Raw genomic sequence first — 20,707 nt, 5'->3', positions numbered from 1 at the left:
CTTTAAAATGGTGTTGTGGAGGGTCTGACATGCCGGGACAACAGGAATGTGGAGCCCACCTGGCCCTTTTGTTCAGAAGGGACTCGGGGGCGCCTGGGTGGCTCAGTCGGCTAAGCGTCCGACTTCAGCTCAGGTCATGATCTCGCGGTCCGTGAGTTCGAGCCCCGCGTCGGGCTCTGTGCTGACAGCTCAGAGCCTGGAGCCTGTTTCAGATTCTGTGTCTCCCTCTCTCTCTGACCGTCCCCTGTTCATGCTCTGTGTCTGTCTCAAAAATAAATAAACGCTAAAAAATTAAAAAAAAAAAAAAAAGAAGAAGAAGGGACTTTTCCCACGAGACGTCACATTTGCCAAAGGGCGGCATCTGGGGGTCACACGTGCTTTCTTGGAGAAAAGCGGTACCGCCAAAGAGGGCAGTGTGCGCTGATAGGAGAAATACCCGTGATGGGGGGGAGGGAGGACGGGGGAAGGAAAGAGCACCTCACGGAAGGTGTAGCTTGATGACACTCTGCCATTATGATGTCAAGACAGGCACCGCGAGGCAATCAGAGCCCATCCCTGTCCCCCGTAGCAGCAGGCTCAGAGACGTCTGCACGGAGATGCTTTCCAAGAAGATTCGGGTTCACATTGGTGTGGGAAGGCCCCCAAAGATGGAACTGAGTCGTGGGGTCAGAGGTCCCTGGGATTCGGATCCCAGCTCTCCGCCCGCTGGCCTCATGTTCTCAGGAAGCTGATTAAGGACTCTGTGCCCAGGTCTCCTCTTGTAAAATGGGGGTGCCCAGGACAGGTTCCTAGGGTGACTGAAGAGTGAAGGATGATGTTTTGGGGGGCACAGCTATGGTGAATACTGGGATGACGCTGCCAGCCAAGGTGGGAGGTGTTGCCGACTATGAGTCTGGAGTTCTCTCTTGTCCAGGAAGAGGGCGGACGCAGAATTGAATACGACAGAGGCTAATGTCCAGGAGGAGATAAGAGCCCCAAACGGGTTTCATCTCTGGATTGATTGGGCTCACAAGATATTAGCAAACGGTCTGGGTGGGGGTTGGGAGGTAGGGTGGGCAAGTGGTGTTTGTGATCAAAGGATATTGACACCAGAGGGAAAGTAATTTCCTGCAGGTGATACAAGTTACTTTGGATCCCAGTCCAGTATCTTGCTAGCTCACCTCGGGCACTTTCGCCCCGTGGTGGCGGCTTTCTGCCCTAAGCTGTTCTGTAACCCATTTATGTAAGTAGAACCTGCTTCCCCACAAGCAGGCCCTGAATAGATCTCCAGAACTCCAGTTTGGACCATTGCATTGCTGATGACAGGCAGGCAGTTCTCCATTGGACCGCTTTTGCCCCCGGGGGTGGGAATCCGACACATCTGGAGGCATTCTTGGTGTTGTAACTCTGGAGGAGCTTTGCTGTTGGGATCCGGTGGGTGGAGGTCAGAGGTTCTGCTGACAGCACATAGGACAACACCCCCTCGGACTCAGACCCAGCCCCGCGCATCAGCACTGCAGAACTGGACAATCCCTGCTTGTTCGGTACAGCAAGACGCTTCAGCTTCATCTTCTCTTCTTCCTTCGTGGAATATTCAGCGGTCTTTTACTCTGAGGGATCTGCGGTAGAATAAGAATTAAAGAGAACAAAAAGAGAAAGACGTTTTAGGATTTTTTTTTTTTCTCTATTAAATTGAAACCGCACAGCAGACGATTCTCCTACCGCAGGAAACGTCCATGGAGGCTTAAATCCTTGGCTTATATTCGTGCTTAATGCTTAGCAGCTTAACAGAGTTATTTTCTATTGTGATTTCTGTAATTTGTTCCTTAAAAGGCTCGTTTGTTCCTTCTCTCCAGTTCAGACACAGACTTTTTGGGGGTTTTAAAGAATAATTTATTTTCTAAACTTATTGTTAATGCAGGAGCTGGCTTGGAGTTCTGACATAGCTTTCAAAGCCTTAAGCACCTGCTAAGTAGAGTTTTATTTTTATTCCCCTAGAAACCAACTGAATGTTTTGCAGGGAAATACTTTGAGTACTTTTTTTTTTTTTTTTTTTTTTTTTGTCATTTTAGTCTAGAGGGGACATTGACATTCTTTGGACCCAGCAACAAGAGCTCAGAAAAAATTGACAGACTCAGTAAGCTAATGAAAAGTATGCAGCTGAAAAGGCTCATGATTAATTCATGATAAACTAATATGGCATTCATTATTCTTCCTTAATGTTCTGATGTAAAGTGGGAGTCTTTCAGTGGGGGCTAAAATATCTGTTCCTAAATACCTAATAACAATATCCATTATGTCTTACCAACATAAAGCCATCCTCATGGGGTATTTTAATGTACTTCACAATTTAAATTCAGGGTTCTTGAGTACAGCATATTAAACTTTTCCCCTCTCCCTAAGTGGATTGGTGATAATCAAGAAAATACTTTTATATAAGATATTCCTCAGTTTTCCCCTCCAAAAAAAAACGCTGACTGAAAGTAAAATAAAGTTTGCCTATGAAACTGAAAAAATTTCCTTTTTATGACACATCTTGTTATTTGACAAGAACTGCCAGCAATCTCTTGATTTATTCTGTTTAAATATATACTAGGATAGTAATTTTTTTTTAATCCTTTGACGATAACGAACACATTTTTCAAGGGGATTGTAAATCCTTAGGATATTTTGTGGCAGCAAACACCCATGATAACAAGCCCATTTTGGGGTCAAGATAATCCCAACCCCCCCAAAATTATGTTGATTGTGTTTCGTGTCTCAGAGATAATGAACGAGGGAAGGTTCATTATCAGACACATTGTGAGAGAACACAAAACAATCTGGAGATTGTACCGTCGACCAAGGGATCACGGATAGCGGGGCACTTTGGTGTCACGTTCCTCCTGATAGCAGGCAGCGAGAACACAAAATAACCCGTGTAATGTCCCTACCAAAAGCTTTCAACTGGAATCCGTTCACAAGGAAACGAGCAGACAAATCCAGAATGTAGCACGTTGTCAAGGACAATTGACCTGGATTCTTCCAAAATAATCAGTGTCATGGGAAGCACAGAAAGGTCAGGGACAGTTCCAGATTTAAGAAGATGAAGAGGGGCACCTGGCTGGCTCAGTCAGTGAAGCGTCTGACTCTTGATTTCGGCTCAGGTCATGATCTCACGGTTCGGGCGTTTGAGCCCCGTGTCAAGCTCTGTGACAGTGTAGAGCCTGCGTGGGATTCTCTCTCTCTTCCGGTCTCTCTCTGCTTCTCCTCCACTCATGGACACAAGCACATGCACTTGCTCTCTGTCTAAATAAATAAAGTTTCAAAAAGAAAAATAATAAAAAGATGAAGAAACACGATGACAGTACCTGAATGTGGAGAGGGTCCTGGACGGGGGAAAAAGCAGATGGTACAATTATTTGGGGGCTGTCTGGGCTGTGAGTTGACCGACTCAGTGTTAGTCCACGCACTTGTTCTCGTGGTGTTGTGTTTATGGAGGAGGTGTCCTTATTCTGGGACACCCACGCGGAACTTGCTAGAGGGTCAAGAGTTATCCTCTGTGCAGCTTGCTGTGAAACATCATGAGATGAATACAAGTACGTCTCTTATCCTTTCTTAATCTTCTGGTGTAGAACAAAAATGTGTGCACATACGTATGTGTGTGTATACATGCACGGGTGCACAGAGGCAGAGAGCAAGCAGCTGAGGCAAAATACAGACAGTAAACCTAAGTGAAGGAGGATACGTGCATTCGTGTGCATGCTTGCAACTTCGTGTGGATGCTTTCGACGGTTCTGTGAGTTTGGAAGTTTTCAAAAGTGACTTTGGGGGAAAACAGGTTATGAAGTTTTATTTTCCTTCTCCTGTCGGAGATGTTTTGGCTCCACTGATGGTGTGTTTAAAATTTTGTACAGGACCAGTTTTTTTTTTTAAGTTTTTTTAAAATTTATTTTGGGGCGCCTGGGTGGCGCAGTCGGTTGAGCGTCCGACTTCAGCCAGGTCACGATCTCGCGGTCCGTGAGTTCGAGCCCCGCGTCAGGCTCTGGGCTGATGGCTCAGAGCCTGGAGCCTGTTTCCGATTCTGTGTCTCCCTCTCTCTCTGCCCCTCCCCCATTCATGCTCTGTCTCTCTCTGTCCCAAAAATAAATAAACGTTGAAAAAAATTTAAAATTTATTTTGAGAGAGAGAGAGAAAACAGAGTGGAAGAGACAGAGGGAGAGAGAGAATCTCAAGCGGGGTCTGAGCTGTCAGCGTGAACCCTGATGCGGGGCTCAAACCCACAAACTGTGGGACAATGACTTGAGCTGAAGTCGGATGCTCAAGTGACTTTGCCACCCAGGTGCCCCAGTGTTTATGTATTTTTGAGACACAGAGACAGAGTGAGAATGGGGGAGGGGCAGAGAGAGAGGGAGACACGGAATCCGTAGCAGGCTCCAGGCTCTGAGCTGTCAGCACGGAGCCCGACATGGGGCTCGAACTCACGGACCTCGAGATCATGACCTGAGCTGATGTTGGATGCTCACCACACTGAGCCCCCAGGCGCCCCTCTTTGGTAATTCTTGTGCCACCTTGCAAACTTCCTGGGCCCCGCCCCTTTTCCCAGAGACAGGATCCACATGGAGGTTGATCACTACTGCATTCCGTCCCAGAAGTTGGCTCAGGATGTGTATGCATACCGGTCAGCTTTATACCTCCAGTTCTGCCTTTGTGGGTGCATGGTCTGCCGAGGCAGAGTTTAGGCAGGTGCTGAGGGTCTGTGCGTCTTTCGCCAGAGCAGGACGGTCAGAGCCCATCTAGCTCCTTGTTGGTAAGCACAGTCTGGCTTCAGAATTTAGAGCCAAAACTTTCTCGTACATTTTTAAAAAGCACATGTCATAATACCTGAGGAATGAAACACTCCAGTTTTAGAAGACATCTACAGACAGTCTCCAGCCAAATACTCAATTTGCAATCATTACATCCATTCTAGTGAAAACACGTGAAACGTGGGAACTCCTATGCAGTGCTGGGCACACCGTTCCCGTTGGAACTGTAAGGGCTCCTCAGGCTGTGACCCAGAACCTTCTCCAAGCCTGGGGGTGTGGTCCAACTTGATTCTACTCACTTCCTGCAAAGCAACACTGACTTTCACATATGTTGGACTGGTTTTGTTTAATGTTCATTTATTTTTGAGAGACAGAGCGTGAGCAGAGAGAGAGGGAGACACAGAATCCGAAGCAGGCTCCAGGCTCTGAGCAGTCAGCACACAGCCCCACACAGGGCTGGAACCCACAAACTGTGAGATCATGACCTGAGCCGAAGTCGCACACTCGACTGACTGAGCCACCCGGGCGCCCCCACATGTGTTGGACTTTCTTATGGACAGAGATGCTTTGACTCACAACAGTGGTAACTGCTGATTTCTCTTCCTGTGCCGTGTTATAACCGAGGACCTCTGATGCCGAGAAATATGTGATAATTTACATACATACGACATGGGTCTCGGGTGGCTCCTCCGGTGGCCTCCTGGGTGGCTTGGTCTGTTACACATCAGACTTTGGTTTAGGTCATGATCTCGTGGTTCATGAGTTCGAACCCCACATCGGGCTTTCTGCTGTCAGTACAGAACCTGCTTCAGATCCTCGGTCCCCCCTCTCTCTCTGCAGCTCCCCCTCTACCCCCCCCCCTCAAAAAAATAAATACACTTAAAAAAAAAAAAGACGAGATGGGTTCATCCGTGGCCTCAGCTGTGACATTTAGACGCAGAATCCTCTGATGCTAATAGGTCAGAAATCTCTGTGCATTGCTTCTGAGGTGACCCTTGTCTGTCCATCCGCACGTCGGGCCGAGCCATCCCCCCTCACACGTGGGTCTCACTCCGGCCTCCTGATGGTCTGTGTGCACCATCAGCAGTCGGAGGCGCCTTCTCAACACCTAGACGTGATGCTGCCTCTGACCCTGTTGGAGCTCTCCAGTGGCTCAGGGCGGACAGGGTTCTGGAACGAGGGCTGGGAGGGAGGGTGTCCATGATGGGACTCCTACCGACCTTGCTTTCCCCAGGGATCTGCCCCTTCCACCCGCTTGCTTCTCTGCACCCTGCAGACACGTTGCATTATAAAGTGCTCTCGAGTCAGGCGCTTGTTTATTCCTCCCAAGGTCACCCCCCCCCCAACCAGCAAACTTCTGGCGGTGGCCCTCTAGCTACGTGACGTGCCCCCTCCCCACTCCAGACACTCGTGCCCCGTGTGGAGCAGTAGTCCCTCTCGGATGGGATCAATGGCACAGTCTCGATGCTTTGAGTCACGTCTGTCTCCGCAGACACATCGCAGGGTCTCCGAGGGCAGGAAACCCACGATGCTCCCTGCCGTGTTGTCATGCTGCAGGCTGCCTTGTTGCTGTTTAGGAAATAACTACTTGTTGAATACATGAGTGAAAAAAAGATGGTTCTGGGACGCCTGGGTGGCTCAGGTGGTCGAGCATCTGACTCTTGATTTTAGCTCAGGTCATCATCTCACGGTTTGTGGGTTCAAGCCCCACGTTGGGCTCTGTGCTGACAGTGCGGAGCCTGCTCGGGATTCTCTCTCTCCCCCTCTCTCTGCCCCTCACCAGCTCACTCGCTCTCTCTCTCTCCCTCTCAAATACATAAACTTTTTTAAAAAAGAAAAGATGTGATGTCATATCCATTTTAAATTATGTTCCTTGGATTTCAGTCAAATAAGGTTACTTGCAAAAAAAAAGCAAAACAAAACAAAAAAAAATCATCACCTTTCCGATACAGTTTGGCCTCTACCTTACCCCAATGGAGAAAAGAGTCTTTAACTGGGTCTGGGGCGGTTCAAGCTTCCTCTTTGCCAAATATGACAGAGGCTAACACCTGTTAAAGATGATCTCCAACGAACCTAGGCAGGATCCCTTAGAGGAGGGAACGCATATCACTCCTGGAGGAAGCATGTAGCCTTTTTTCTTGAGGCAAAATTTTAAATTAAGGTCCCTGAATTTTCTGCCATGTTGCACCCCACGTGCTTTCATTGTGTAGCTGACGACAGTGAGGAAGTGTGGCAGTCACTTCATCTACGCTGCATGTGGGGTGTTCTGTTGTGATGGTCTTCTTTGCCTTTGAAAAGTTCCTGGGGCGCTTGGGTGGTCAGTTGGTTAAGTGCTGGACTTTGGTTCAGACCATGATCTCATGGTTTGTGGGTTCAAGCCCCCTGTTGGGTTCTGTGCTCACAGCTCAGAGCCTGGAGCCTGCTTTGGATTCTGTGCCTCCCTTTCTCTCTGTCCCTGCCCCACTTGTGCGTGCTCGCTCTCTCTCTCAAAAATAAATAAACATTAAAAAAATAATAAAAAGCTATTAAACTCTCCACTTTCGGAGTGACTTCTGTAGAAAGTCGACTACAATACAGTTTCAAGTATGAAATACGATATTATTTGAAGTCAGGAAGTAATCCATACCTCAATTTCACATTCTTTGTCATCTGTCCGTATAAAATGTTGAAAGACAGTAATAAAGTGCTTATAATCAGATTGGTTTTATAATGGAGAGGCACAGCCCTCTAATTTTAAAACAATAATCAGTCGATGACGAGCGGTCTGTGTAATACTATTTCTACCTATACTGTTTCACTTGAGATCTTTTCATTAAATCTGTACTGTACTCCTATATGACTTTATATCCATAGGTTTAGTAAAATCAATTCTGAGTGGTGCCTGGATGGCTCAGTTGGTTGAACGTCTCACTGTGGATCAGATCATGGTCTCATGGTTCCTGAGTTGGGGCCCCACATCAGGCTTACTGCTGTCAGCACAGAGCCTTCTCAGGATCCTCTGTCCCTCTCTCTCTGCCCCTTCTCTGCTTGTGCTCTCTCTGAAAGATGAATAAACATTAATAAATTAAAATAAGATAAACTCGGAATATGACAGCAGAATGGAAATTTGCCCTCGAATATCATGGTTTCCTAATATCTGTCTTTTGTAACTTCACATGTGCATTCTGTCTTTGAATTCTACCTTTTTATAACCACACGTCAGTCTGTGGGAGTCCTTAGATTTTTGCAGTCTGTTTCCAGACTCTGGGGGGATTTGCTGAATGTGTTTAATTATGTAACGTTTTGTACTGGATGAATGGGGAGCCGGTTGGGTTTAGTTGTCTGCCACGTTTATTTATTTCAATATCTAATATTCAGGGTAGGGTTTGATCAGGTGCATGGCTGATGTATACTCCCAAGAGTGGGTCAGATGTCCTCTCCTTGATTAGTTATGTTCTTTGTTTTGTAAGACAGGCGTCAAACTAGTTTTTCTGAGGGTAGGAAACCTCGTCTGCAGAATAAATTAGCCTCGGAAGGACATTTGGCTTTACTAGAAATGGAAAATTTCCTGCTAAGGTCCTTAGCTTATGACCTTACCATCCAAGTGTAAAGATAAGTGTGTTAAGCATGTTTAATAATGCTGAACATCATAGCGATAACTAAAAGCAATTTTGATTTCCTGTTCAGATGGAGTTCACATTTCGAGTATCAGAGAACTTTGTGAACTTCAATTTTCTTTTTTCTTTCTTTTTTTTTTTTTTTTGAATACTAATGATCTTTCTTTCAAATATTATTCTGGGTCATCTTCATTAGGAGGGTCAAAAACTGTGGATTAGTCTCCAAGGGCTTGTTTTCTTATTACTAATTTGAAAATATTATTTCAGTAACAGTTTTTTTTTTTCTCATCAGCATTCTTTCATAACATTGGAAAGCATGTAGGAGCCGTGAGGTAACTCCCTCAAGAGAATTTTTTGCCAGACTTGCAGGAAATGTCCAAGTTGTATGCAGTGAGTCTAGACTCTCAAATCTTGAGTTATCTTATGGCGTGTGTGGTATAGAAAAGCAACGTGTCGGCCGTCCATGTCTCACTGCTGTCATTAACAGACTTCCCTTCTTTCTCCTCCTGTGTCTGGATGTTTGTTGGGTCCAACATGGAAAATGGTGGGAAAAGATGGGGAGAGAGAGGGAGGGGGGTAAACTTGTTTTTTGTTTGTTTGTTTTTACGTAATGATGGCAGTGACTCTCCAAGAACGAGAATGGATCCGTAGCGCCCTGGCGAGCGCATTTCCCTGGTGCCGAGTCTGGTAGTGTGAGCTTCCATAGACCCACACCAAGAACAAAAGTTCTAGAAGAGTCTGCAGCCCGTTACCTGCACACACCTACAGCTCCGCACCTCTTAGCCTCCCATCATCTCAACCACTTTGCTCCTTTTCCCCCCAGCACCCCCATTTCTGCTGCCGCTCCTTTGTGGTTTCCATGTTCAGAATGTTCTAGAAGGGATGCATTTGCGGTGAAGTGCTCTGAGTCAACAACAAAGATACTCCTAATTTAAGAATGTTCTGAACATAGAAACCCGAACCTGTTTTGTCTTCTACTTAGTCTCTCTCTCTCTCTCTCTCTCTCTCTCTCTCTCTCTCTCTCTCATACACACATACGGAGACATTTTCGGGCAGAGTTAAGGTTCACTGAGTCATTGTTTATAACTGCAGATTGAAGGCATCAACCTCTTCATGTCCTGGGAAGGATGGATGTCACTTTCCATCCTTGTGTCCATTCTGGATGTGCTGCGGGAGGATGCGTTTTTCTCGGTAGTGATCTACCCACGAGTTGCTGGTCCTTGTGGTTTGTGGGGGTGTGGGGGTCCCCCCGGCTCGAGGGAGCTGTCCTGGAGGTTTGGTGCACTTATCTTGGGACACTGACATGGATGCTGTCCATCCTGCCATATGGGCTGTGGGGCCATGGAACCAGCCATGATAAGAGAGCAGACAAGAGTTTGGAGACTGAACGTGAGGCCTCCAGGCTCTGGGCTTGTGGTGTTCCGTGAAGTCCTGACTGTTGCTTCACAGGTTTCAAACTCACAGTGTCTTTAATATGAAACAGTCACTGTGCCTTTTATCTCTCTCTCTCTCTCTCTCTCTCTCTCTCTCTCTCTCTCTCTCTCTCTCTCTCTCTCATCATTAGACACTTTGGTGGTGGTTTTCTTTCTTCCCAGCAACACATACCCAAAAGATGGTGACAAAGAGAGGCGAAGGTTGCAAAGCTATGCCAGATACAAGCATGTTAGATCTGTGGTTTTAGACCTTCAGCATTTCAAACGCGGTGCTGTTGCAAGCAGAACTTTCTTCCACGAGGGAAAAACTCCAGAGATGCGGAATCTGTGTTAATTCAATTCTCTGCAGTGAGTGTGTATTAAGCATTTACCATGTGCTTGTGTGGAAAGAATAAGCATTTAAAAAGATTTCTCTAAAAAGACAATCTTGCCTGACAAGGGCCAGCTGCACAGCCTTAGAACGTCATGATTTAAAAATCAGAGCTCATCACATTGAGGTTGTCTCAATTAGGGTCTCTTCAGGCTTACTAGAAGCATAGATTCATTGTCTTTTTACTCCCATTAGTGCAAATTATCATATTTGAGGCGTTTTATAAATTTAATTGTGACATTGTATCCATCGGCACAAAGGCAGTATGATTGAGTTGCACTCTGTGGACTTTTTTTTTTTTTCTGATTATAAAAATAAGTAGAATGCTTTGATAAACACAAGAATACAATTAAAAATTACCTAAAAACCCCTGCTTGGTCCCACTCACTCAAAACTGATTATAAATGAAGTTTTATCATTTTTCTCTACAAGTAAATACATGCATAAACCATACGTATCCATGCAGTAATATGAATAGTTGTTTGTTTTGTTTTTTTAATTGTGATCATGCTGCCATGGGGTGCCTGGGTGGCTCAGTCAGTTGAGTGTCTGACTCTTGATTTCGGTTCAGGTCACGATCTCACAGTTGGTGAGTTTGAGCCCAGCACCAGGCTCTGTACTGACAGCAGGGAGCCTGCTTGGGATTCTCTCTCTCCCACTCTGTCTCTCTCTCCCCCTCTCCTGCTCATGCATACTCTCTCTCAACATTAATAAATAAACATTTTTTTAAAATTTGTGATCATGCTGCCTTTGTTTAATGTCAAGTTCTGCCTTTTCCACCCTAACGTTACACCGTAAAGTTTTCCTTCATGACAAGATATTCTTCAAAACTCAAGAATTTTAAGGGCTGCGTAATGTTTTATAGTGTCACTTATTTGTCTTCCCCCCCATGCTTGTACCTCCACACATATCTGAGGTTGGTAGGAATGTGTTCCTGAATGGCATGCGTACCTCCCTCACTATTTCCATAAGAGAAATTTGTAGAAACAGAAGTGCTGATTCAAAGAACGTGACGCCACTGAGATGCTTGATCTCCATTGTCAGCTTTGTTCCCGAAAGTCTCTCTGAGTCTGCATTTCTGCAACCAGTGAGCAAGGGTCCCCATTACGCTTCCTGTTGTCAAGGGACAGTGTCATCACGTCCCAATATTTGCCAAATTGGTAGATCAAAAGGAGCATTTTCCTTGCCTGTTAATTTTAATTGTTGATTCCTGATGAGATTAGATGCTTTTCGTGTTTCTATTAACCGGTAGTTGATGTCTTGTTTGTCATGTGACATTCTTCAGTTAGGGTGATGATTGTGACTCTGTCCCCTCCTGTCTTGCAGCCCGCTTTTTTCTCAGCCAATTCCTTATCACATCCTTCTCCATTCTGACAGGATGGGTAATAATGACCTATTTCCTTTGAGCTACTTTGTGGCCACACACACTCTTTTCCACCCTAGATTCTTCTCCCAGACCGTGTCTGGAGCCTGTTTTTGTAGGTAACGGGATTGGGCTTAGACGTGCCGGGTGCCCAGTCCTCACGGAAACAGGAAAAAGAGATAAAAGAAATGGAGCTAGAAAAATCACATGAGTGCTGTTGGGTCTCATAAGACAGAGTCTTGAGCAAGTACGTGACCCTGCAGCCTAGTGAAGAAGGGTAAATTTTGTGCTCAGAGACATAGCGCCCATCCAGTTGAATTACATGAGAAGTAAAGAGTGGTTTCTGCTGCCTAAGCGCCAACATCCACATTTCACGGTAAAAAAAGGGAAGAGATGGGGATTTAATTATTGCAATTATTATTAATCATGTTTGCCTTGTTCCCCCAAGATAAATGTGACACTCGTATCCACTCTCGTTTGGGGACGCCAGTGAAGAGAGCGTAACAACCACAAATGCGGGCAATTGTGCGTGAATGCTCTCTCCCTAGACCAAATAGCGGATCTCAAGTTGCAAACACTCGGCCCAGGACGTGTGCACGGGCTCTGTTCCTGGGCCCCCACACCTGGAGGCTGCCGTGGAACTCCAGGTGGCAAATTGTTTTGCCTTTGGATTCTGCGAGTTTGGGGATTTTGTCTTAGTCGGTGTGGCTGTTGGAACAGCAAAGCCACGCTGCGTCTTATGTTTTTGATGTAACCCGTCCCCCCCTCCGCATGCACTTACGATCTTTCCTCTGCCCTCAGTGCCCTAGGATTCAGTGATCATGGGCTTTTCCCCCGGGTCTGTTCTCAGTCACGGCTCTGGACACGCTGTCTTCTGTTCAGTATGCACATTCACATCCCTGACTTCTGAAACTTTGTCTTGTGTTACCGCTTTGGAATTTACACACACCGCCCCTGCATGGTTTTTCTTTCTTTTTTCCTCTGCTTCGATGCCTGCTTATGACATTCTTGTTTCATATTTTCTCTGCTTTTCTCAGCCACCTTGCTCTTTAGTCCACTTTCCTTTGAGATGCTCTCCAATTCTTGTACCCGGCTGAATTATTTCATCATCGATCAGGTGCTGTCTTTCCAAAACTTCTGTTTTCTTCTCTAAATCTACTTTTTCCAAAGCACCTTTTGTTTATCTACTGATTGATTGCTGGATGATTGAGAGATTTTGGTTTGGGTGGTTTTGTTTCTGACCTTCCTGGTAAGGACTCCTTTCAAATGGATTCTGGTCCTTTGCTCCTGTTTATACCGAAGAGGGAGGCTCTGCAAAGCTGAGTGGAAGCTGTGCAAATTGTGCCAAAGGGAACACTCACTCTGGGTCTCGCCTGTCAGATAGCTGGCCTTTCCGTCCGTGACCTGCAGCTGTTATCTGGGAATGTCCGCTTCCTGCAGAGAGGAATCCTGTCTTGCAGACAGTCGGGACCCTCAGGAGAGGCCCCTGGCCGTGTGGACCTCATTTCACGATGGCGTGCCCCTCTGTGCACACCCTGTTTTCACGCTCTCCTGGTTCCTTTCTCAGCGATCCTTCCCATGTCTGCTTGCCACTCTCCAAAACCAGTCTGTTCTTTCCGACTGCTTATGTCCAACTGGGTTAGTAGACGATTAGCATTTCCTTTTTGGATTTTTAAGTGGTATTTAGAGGCCACTGATGACGATGCATCTGCATTTTTAAAAACGTAACGTTTAAAATTAAATTTAAAAACTTTTAAGTTTTATGCTTAAAATTCTCACTTGCTATCATCCTCTCTGTAGAATAGCAATATCCGTATCCCTCTTGGACAGTGAGGAAGTTGAGACCCAGAACGCTTAGGAAATTTCCTGAGAACCACACAGGAGATGTTTTATTGCTGACGCAGTAACCAGTTTACTGTGGCTCCAGAGTTGACGTTTACTAATTTTTGTCTGTGGTGTATGTTGCACCATAGGACACTGCCAAAAGTTATTTTTGACCTATACGAATGGTCGCTTCCACTGCCTGATCCTAATTTTTCGTAAAAAGATCTTGTCCCATTAATCAATAATTAAAGCTTTTCCTTTCCATCACAATGATAATTAGTGACAGTAATAGCATAATCCAGGAGCATTGACTAAAAGGCATTGGTGCCCCTGTGTTGAATAAAATCTACATCCTAAGTTGAAGGAAGAGCTAACCAAAGTTTCGCTGAAAAATTGGGTGGTGAATTTACTGATTATCTGATAGATCACACAGACCCAGTGGTTATCAGGGAAAATCATTTATTCGCTTCGCTTTGGCAAGCAAATTGATACTCTCTTCCTGTCATCCATTTTGAGAGCTTACGAATTTTCTTAAAAATGACACCTGTTCTCTCTTGTAAGGGAAACACATTTTTAAGAGGTGCTGATTGATTTTTCTGCAACACTCAGGACTCCACATTTGTATCAAGAAGACAACAGCTAACACACTGTGCTCATCTCCCCTTAGCACACGTGCGTTGTATCCACGCTGTGTTCAAACGTTTGCATGATGTGTGCACAGCACAAGGAGCAAGGCTGTACTGACAAGGGGAGGGGTGCACAATACTGATTATCTTCAACAATTGAGTCAGATTCTCTCTGTAAACTTTCACGCAGAGGAAGGACTGAATTTATAGCTTTGCTGTTGCTTGAATTCACAAATAATAAATTTAAGTGTGTTAATTTTTTTAAATGACGTCAGAGGGCTGCCTGGGTGGCTCAGTTGGTTGAACGTCCGACTCTTGATTTTGGCTCAGGTTGTGGTCCTAGGGTCGTGAGTTCGAGCCCCACATTGGGCTCTATGCTGACAGAAGGGAGCCTGTTTGAGATTCCCTGTCTCTCTGTCTTTCTTTGCCTTCCCCCATCTAAAATTTAAAAAATGATAATTAAAAAATTAATTTAAATGATGTCAGAAAAAGGCCTTCTGAAATAGAGGTGAAAACACCAAACCTTAACTGAAGATTTCACCCTATGCCACAGACACAGTGTTTGACAGGGATATGTAGAACTCAGAGTATTTCAACATTTTATTCCAAATTGGAGCTTTAACGAAAGAAGGATCAGTCTGTAGAAGTGAACTTGAACATAACTGAAGAATTATTCTCTAACTTACTGGAAAGAATAACTTATGTGATAACTTGGGGCAGGTCCAAGGTTGCACATAGCTGTTAAACATCATGAGCTTTGCACAAATCAATGCATGGAAATATTTTCTTTTTTTTTTTAACGTTTTTTTTTTTTTAATTTATTTTTGAGACAGAGAATGACAGAGCATGAACAGGGTAGGAGCAGAGAGAGAGGGAGACACAGAATCTGAAACAGGCTCCAGGCTCTGAGCTGTCAGCACAGAGCCTGACGCAGGGCTCGAACTCACCGTGAGATCATGACCTGAGCTGAAGTCGGACGCTTAACCGACCAAGCCACCCAGGCGCCCCATGACAAATATTTTCTAACTTCAACCCCATCCCAGGAGTGGAGTGGATTGTAGGGGGGCACAAAGGGAATGGTCTCCTGGCCTCTCGAAGTTGGTAGAACAACAGGAAGCTGGAAGGTGTTGGAACCAACCCAGAGCTTGAAGTGCCCACTCCTGTTATGACTGTAACGCCAGATATTTGCTTCATGGGTGGCGATGGGAGGGCCAAACTTAGAATACAGTGTAAATAGGCATGAACAACATGGGGGTGTTAAGCCGTGTCTCTCCGTGACGTCGTGAGTTTTCCTCATTCCTCATCCGTTTGTATTTTAAGTGTTTCTCTTTGTTTTCATTGTAGTCCTAAAAGCAAGACTTGTTTAATATTTAAAAAATCTAAAATCAGGGAAGCATAGGAAAAAAACACCCTAATCCCATCACTGGTTCTAAGCACTGTAATTGTGTGTGTGTGTGTGTGTGTGTGTGTGTCCTTCCAGAATTTCTTAGGGATGATATACAGAAATCATAACTTACTCTTTGTTCTGTTGTATGGTTTCCTTTTTTTTTTAATTTTACTTTGAAATAACTATAGATTCAGAGACAGATACAAAGCAGGAGTGCAGAAATATGTCTTGTACCATATGTTCAGGCTGCCCGGTGGTAAAAGACTGTTGATTTTTGTTTTTTTTTTTAAGTTTGTTTGTGTTTGTTTGTTTGTTTGTTTATTTATTTACAGAGAGAAAGAGAGTGGGGGGGGGGGCAGAGAGATTGGGAGACAGAGAATCCCAAACTCCACACCATCAGCGCAGAGCCTGATGTGGGACTCAAACTCACGAGCTGTGGGATCATGACCTGAGCCGAAATCAGGAGTCAGATGCTTAACCGACTGAGCCACCCAGGCACCCTAGGACTGTTGTTTTCAACAGACATATTTCCTATACGTCTAGCCCTGGAAATTCCTGAGCAGTGAAGATAATTGCTATCTTTACCTCCTGCCCTCCTTCCCCCTCCCTAACTTCCTTTCTTCTTTTCTTCATTTCCTCCCCGCCTCCCTCCTTCCTTATGTGCTCCCCCTTCTTTTCTGTATTAACTTTCTAGGGCTTCTGTAAGAAATTACTGCAAACCTGGTGGTTTAAGTGTTTATTTTGAGAAACAGAGAGAGGACGAGCCAGAGAGGAGCAGAGAGAGAGAATGAGAGGGAACCTCAAGCAGGCTCCACACTGTCAGCGCAGAGCCCAGCTCAGGGCTCAGTCTCATGAACCGTGAAATCCTGATTTGAGCCAAAATCAAGAGCCAGACGCTTAACCAACTGTGCCACCCTGTTGCCCCATCATCTGCCTTTTATAAGAACGTTTGTGTTGACATGGGGCCCACCTGGGTAAGCCAGGATCCTCTCCCATTCTCAGGGTCCTTAACCTAAACACACCTGCAAAGTCCCCCTCTTTTGTTTCTTAAAGTAAGATAGTCACAAGTTCTGAGGAGTAGGACGTGGACATCCTTGGGGGTCTTTTTTTTTTTTTTTTCCAGCCCACCACACCTTTCCTGTGTTCTTTCTGCTCTGAGGTCGGTCCATCCAGACATTGTCTCCTGGGCCTTGATCGGATGCCCAGGGATGGGCTAACCATGGTGGATGGCATAGAACCACGGTTCCATACAGAGAAATGGTCCCCTACTTATGGTGGTTCGACTTAGGATCTTTCCACTTCTGATTTGACTGTGGTGCTAAGGCAGTCTGTGTTCGGTACAAACTGTACTTGGCATTGTGCATTTGGATCGTTTCCTGGACTAGGGACATGCAGTGCTGTCCTCTCTCGTGAGGCTGGCCAGGGGCAGCTCCCAGTCAGCCCCAGCATCACGGGAGCCAAGAACCAGCACCCTGACACCCATTCCGTCCCCATACAAGCACCTGCTTGTCACTTGCCGTATTCAGTAGATAGTGTGAGGTAGTCAATGCTTTATTATAAAAAAGGCCTCTGTGAGATGATTGTGCCCAATGTCAGGCTAATGCACGTGTGTGAGCACATTTACGGTAGGCTCGGCTAAGCTGCGATGTTCTGTAGGTTAGATGTATTAAATGCATTTTTGACTTTTTGATATTTTCAACTTATGATGGGTTCATTGGGACATAACGCCACCATAAGTCGAATATCTGTAAATATTTGGAGATAGGATATAAACATTTGTACCCATCGTATGTGTTTTCTTTTCTTCCATAACAAACAGTGGCTGCAAACAATACCCATGTGTTATGCCCCAGTCTGTGTGGGTCATGAGTCCAGCCCAGGAATAGGTTGTTCCTGTGCTCAGGGGAGTCAGCATGTCATCTGAGGATCGGGATTCTCGTCCAGATGCAATGGGTATTGGCCGAATTCCCTTCCTTGCAGTTGGGGGTCTCAGGCCCCAATTTCCTTGTGGGCTGTAGGTCCTGGCCCACTTTTGGCTCCTAGAGGTCACCTGTGATTCGGGGCACGTGGCCCCTGTAGGCAGTTCATGTCATAGTTCTTTATTGCTTCTTCGAGGCCATCTGAAACCATATCTCTCAAGGGATCACCTAATCGGGTCAGGCCCACCCAAGATGATATCCCTTTTGGATGAATTCAGAGTCCACAGACTAGTCTCCTACTACAGGAATGCCATCCATCACATTTACAGGTCCTGTCTGCCCCTCAAGGGAAGGGGGTTACACAGAGCGTGTACAGCTGGGTGGCAGGGGTATTGCTGGCCATCTGAGAATTCCTCCTGTCCTGCCCACAGTTTTCTCGCTTCTGTCTGTTGGAACTCCTCCCTCCATAGAAGGTTGTCCTCCTTCTCTTTCTAACCACTCTTTCTGAGGTCCATAGCGTGGGTCTCTTTGTGGCATGCTCCAGCTTCCTGAGCGGCCCCTCATTTGGTGAGATCCCCAGTAGGCACCCAGTTGTCGGCTCAAGGGGGAGGGGGTCAGGGATAAGGCTGGACTCCTCTTACACCCACTTCATACTGGCTTGTTCGTTCTTGTTTTTTCATCTCAGGGTCGAAGGCATGGTCTCCAAGGCTAAAAGCCAGACTGGGTTTGAATCCAAAGGTCTGCCATGTCCTTCTCCCTCCCATTCGTACTGGGGCCGCCCCCGTGCACATCCAGCAGCCAGAGAGTTGTCTGTGTGTTCCTTTGTCTCTCTGCCTATCCTCGGACCCGTCAGAACCATTCGGTACTCCATAAGTGAAGAAAAGCAGTAGGGGCTGTGATACAGGTGGGTTCACATAATATCTGGCTCAGTGGAAAATTTGAACCGAGAAGGGCATGTGGTTTTTGTGCCTTCCTGCCCTAGGAGTGTGTTGTTTTACATAGATAACTCATCCAGTGATCCGGAAGATAATCCCTTGGAGATCACCAGAATACTTACTTACGTACACATAAACCACACTTCTTCCCTTTTGATGCAAACAATGAGGAATTGCACCGAATGGTCTTCTTGCTAACAAGTACTGTGCTTTAATGAATGTGCAGGATACAATTGAAATTGGCATTAAATGTAATGCTTTCTATTTAAATATCCACACTCTTCCCTGCTGTTGGAAATGCTGCAGTCTAACGTGGTTTTAATCAACCTACAGGTTTGCTGTGGTTTCCTTTTTACATGTAAAGATTACATGTCTTTGACGGCAGGGAAGGAACTGTGCAGAGCCACCCTCCCGGGTCAGCCGCTTACTTTCTTGTGCATCCCTTTGGGATTTTTGCTTCCCCCATCCCATCCCGGCGTGTCTGCTCCAGAGATTGTTACCTACTTTTGTTGGAGGACTGCATGGGTTCTTTTGGACCTTAGGGTGTAAAGGACTTGTCTGTAACCCCACATCACAGAAGATACTGTGGATGAGAATGGAGAGGGCCACATGCAGAAGTGAGTGTGGGAAGGTCACTGCTTGGTGTCCAGCCCCTTTGTGTTAGGTGTGGAAATAGGATCCCATCACTGAAACCCAGAACTGACCACAGGACACAGGGTGCTGTTCGGGTCTTGGCTTCAGAGGTGGGCATTCAGACACTGGAATGGACTGGTAGCCCTGGGCAGCCAGACTGAACTCCAGGTTGGATGTCTCATTAAGTGTCTTCCATATTGGTCTTTTAGAGTTCAGGGGATGGCCCATGGCAGAGACCTCCATATCTAGGATAAATCCGAGGAGACGCTTATAAAAGACAAGCTGGCACGTTAAGGTGGCTGAACCAACATTCTGGGCTCACATGCGATTCTACGAGATCACCAGGAGATGGGAACTGAATTCTGGAATATTCCATATCTTTTATCAAGCCCTTGAATTTTTTTTTTCTTTTTAAAAATTTTATTAAGTTTTTAATTTTAATTCCAGACAGGCACTTGTTTTTGTCCATTTCCTGTGGGGGAGTGCAGGCGCAGAAACACTTTGCCTTCTTCCCTTGCTAGGTTCTTTTGGCTGGTCTATTAATGAAATTGGCATAAGACAGATTAACAGGAGAAAAATTTAATTTCATACGTACAGGGACGTGAGGGGCTCCAAGACAGTCAGGCAGCTGAAGCGTCTGTGCTGTCCTAGACTAAGGAGAAGGGGGTCGGGGCCTGGGGCTTCAAACGGGAGGAAGGGAATTCCTGGGAAGATGGGAAGAGCAGGTGTTTGGTGAACACACACAGAGCCCGTAGGGCTCCGAGATGAAACTGGACAGGCTGACCCCCTGCCCAGCCCCCCTCCCCCAGCCTTCCACACTCACCCAGACTCTGTCGTTCTCTCTGGTGAGAGCTGTGTTCCCAGACCAGCCCTTCTGTCTAAATTCTCCAAGGCAGCTTAGGGGGAGGTAAGCAGGTCTTTCTGAGCCTTCTGGCCTCTGGTTGCCTTCAGCTCAGAACAATGCACCCGCCAAAGAGGTGCATCTGGGGGAGGCTTGTTCTGAACCCCTTCAGGGGAAATTCTGCCGAACATGACAATAAGCATTTTGTATCCATGCATGGGGTTTCCTCAGAGAATAATTTTATTCTTTCAAAAACATTCTTTTGGCATTTCACATCCCTGAGGAGCCCATAAAAAAAAAAGTAACGTAGGCAGCCTCCCGTGGAATTTGGGGGGTGGTCTCCTGCAGCCTGTGCATTTTCTCTGTAATTTTACTGCAAGTTCTCTGTTGCAATCTCTGCTGTGGACACTCACGCCAGACCTGCAACCTGCACCTCCTGCAGATGTATCACTGGTGGACGTGTTTGGAGATGAGCCCATGAGAATGGGAAAAGTCCTCAGAGGATCTTCCCGGGTCATTTCGCCGTCCAGATGAGACATTCTCTGATCTTACTCTCTGTAGACCAATGAGGGGGTGGGGGGAGCCATCTACTGTGGCTGAATGCAGACCCCCCCAAGCCGGGCCAATTTTATCCTGTAGGTGTGGCTTCTGCACTGATTAGCGGTGTGACCCTCACCGAGCACCTCAACCTCTTAGAGCCTGTCTTTCTCCTTTACGGAAGGTGGATGATGGCCAGGCCTCCATTGTGAGGATTAGATGTGGGACTGTCCTGTCTCTCACTTGCACATGGACCATTTTTGAGAGGGAAATGAGGTGTTCGTAATGAGGACAACCGCCAAGGCGCTTTGATGTGGGGATAGTGCCTGTAACATACCTGCCATGGTGTCTGCGCCATCCAAGGTCCCCATGCCATCAGAGGGGGCCCGTGCCATCCAAGGGGCCCACACCATCACAGGGGGTCCACGCCATCCAAGGTGTCTGTGCCATCCAAGGTGTCCACACCATCCAAGATGC

General features: G+C 46.2%; 1 protein-coding gene across 3 annotated transcripts in view; it reads left to right on the top strand.

The window, feature by feature from the left end:
* The window catches only part of STS (steroid sulfatase), a 160,356-nt gene that overhangs the window by 36,529 nt on the left and 103,120 nt on the right, over positions 1 to 20,707 (top strand). The gene's annotated exons all lie outside the window — the stretch shown is intronic.

The sequence above is a fragment of the Herpailurus yagouaroundi genome, unplaced genomic scaffold, assembly GCF_014898765.1.
Source record: "Herpailurus yagouaroundi ecotype Mexico unplaced genomic scaffold, PumYag 248, whole genome shotgun sequence".
NCBI lineage: Eukaryota > Metazoa > Chordata > Mammalia > Carnivora > Felidae > Herpailurus > Herpailurus yagouaroundi.
Note: the sequence above shows the minus strand (reverse complement) of the source record. Positions and strands in the feature narration are given on the sequence as shown.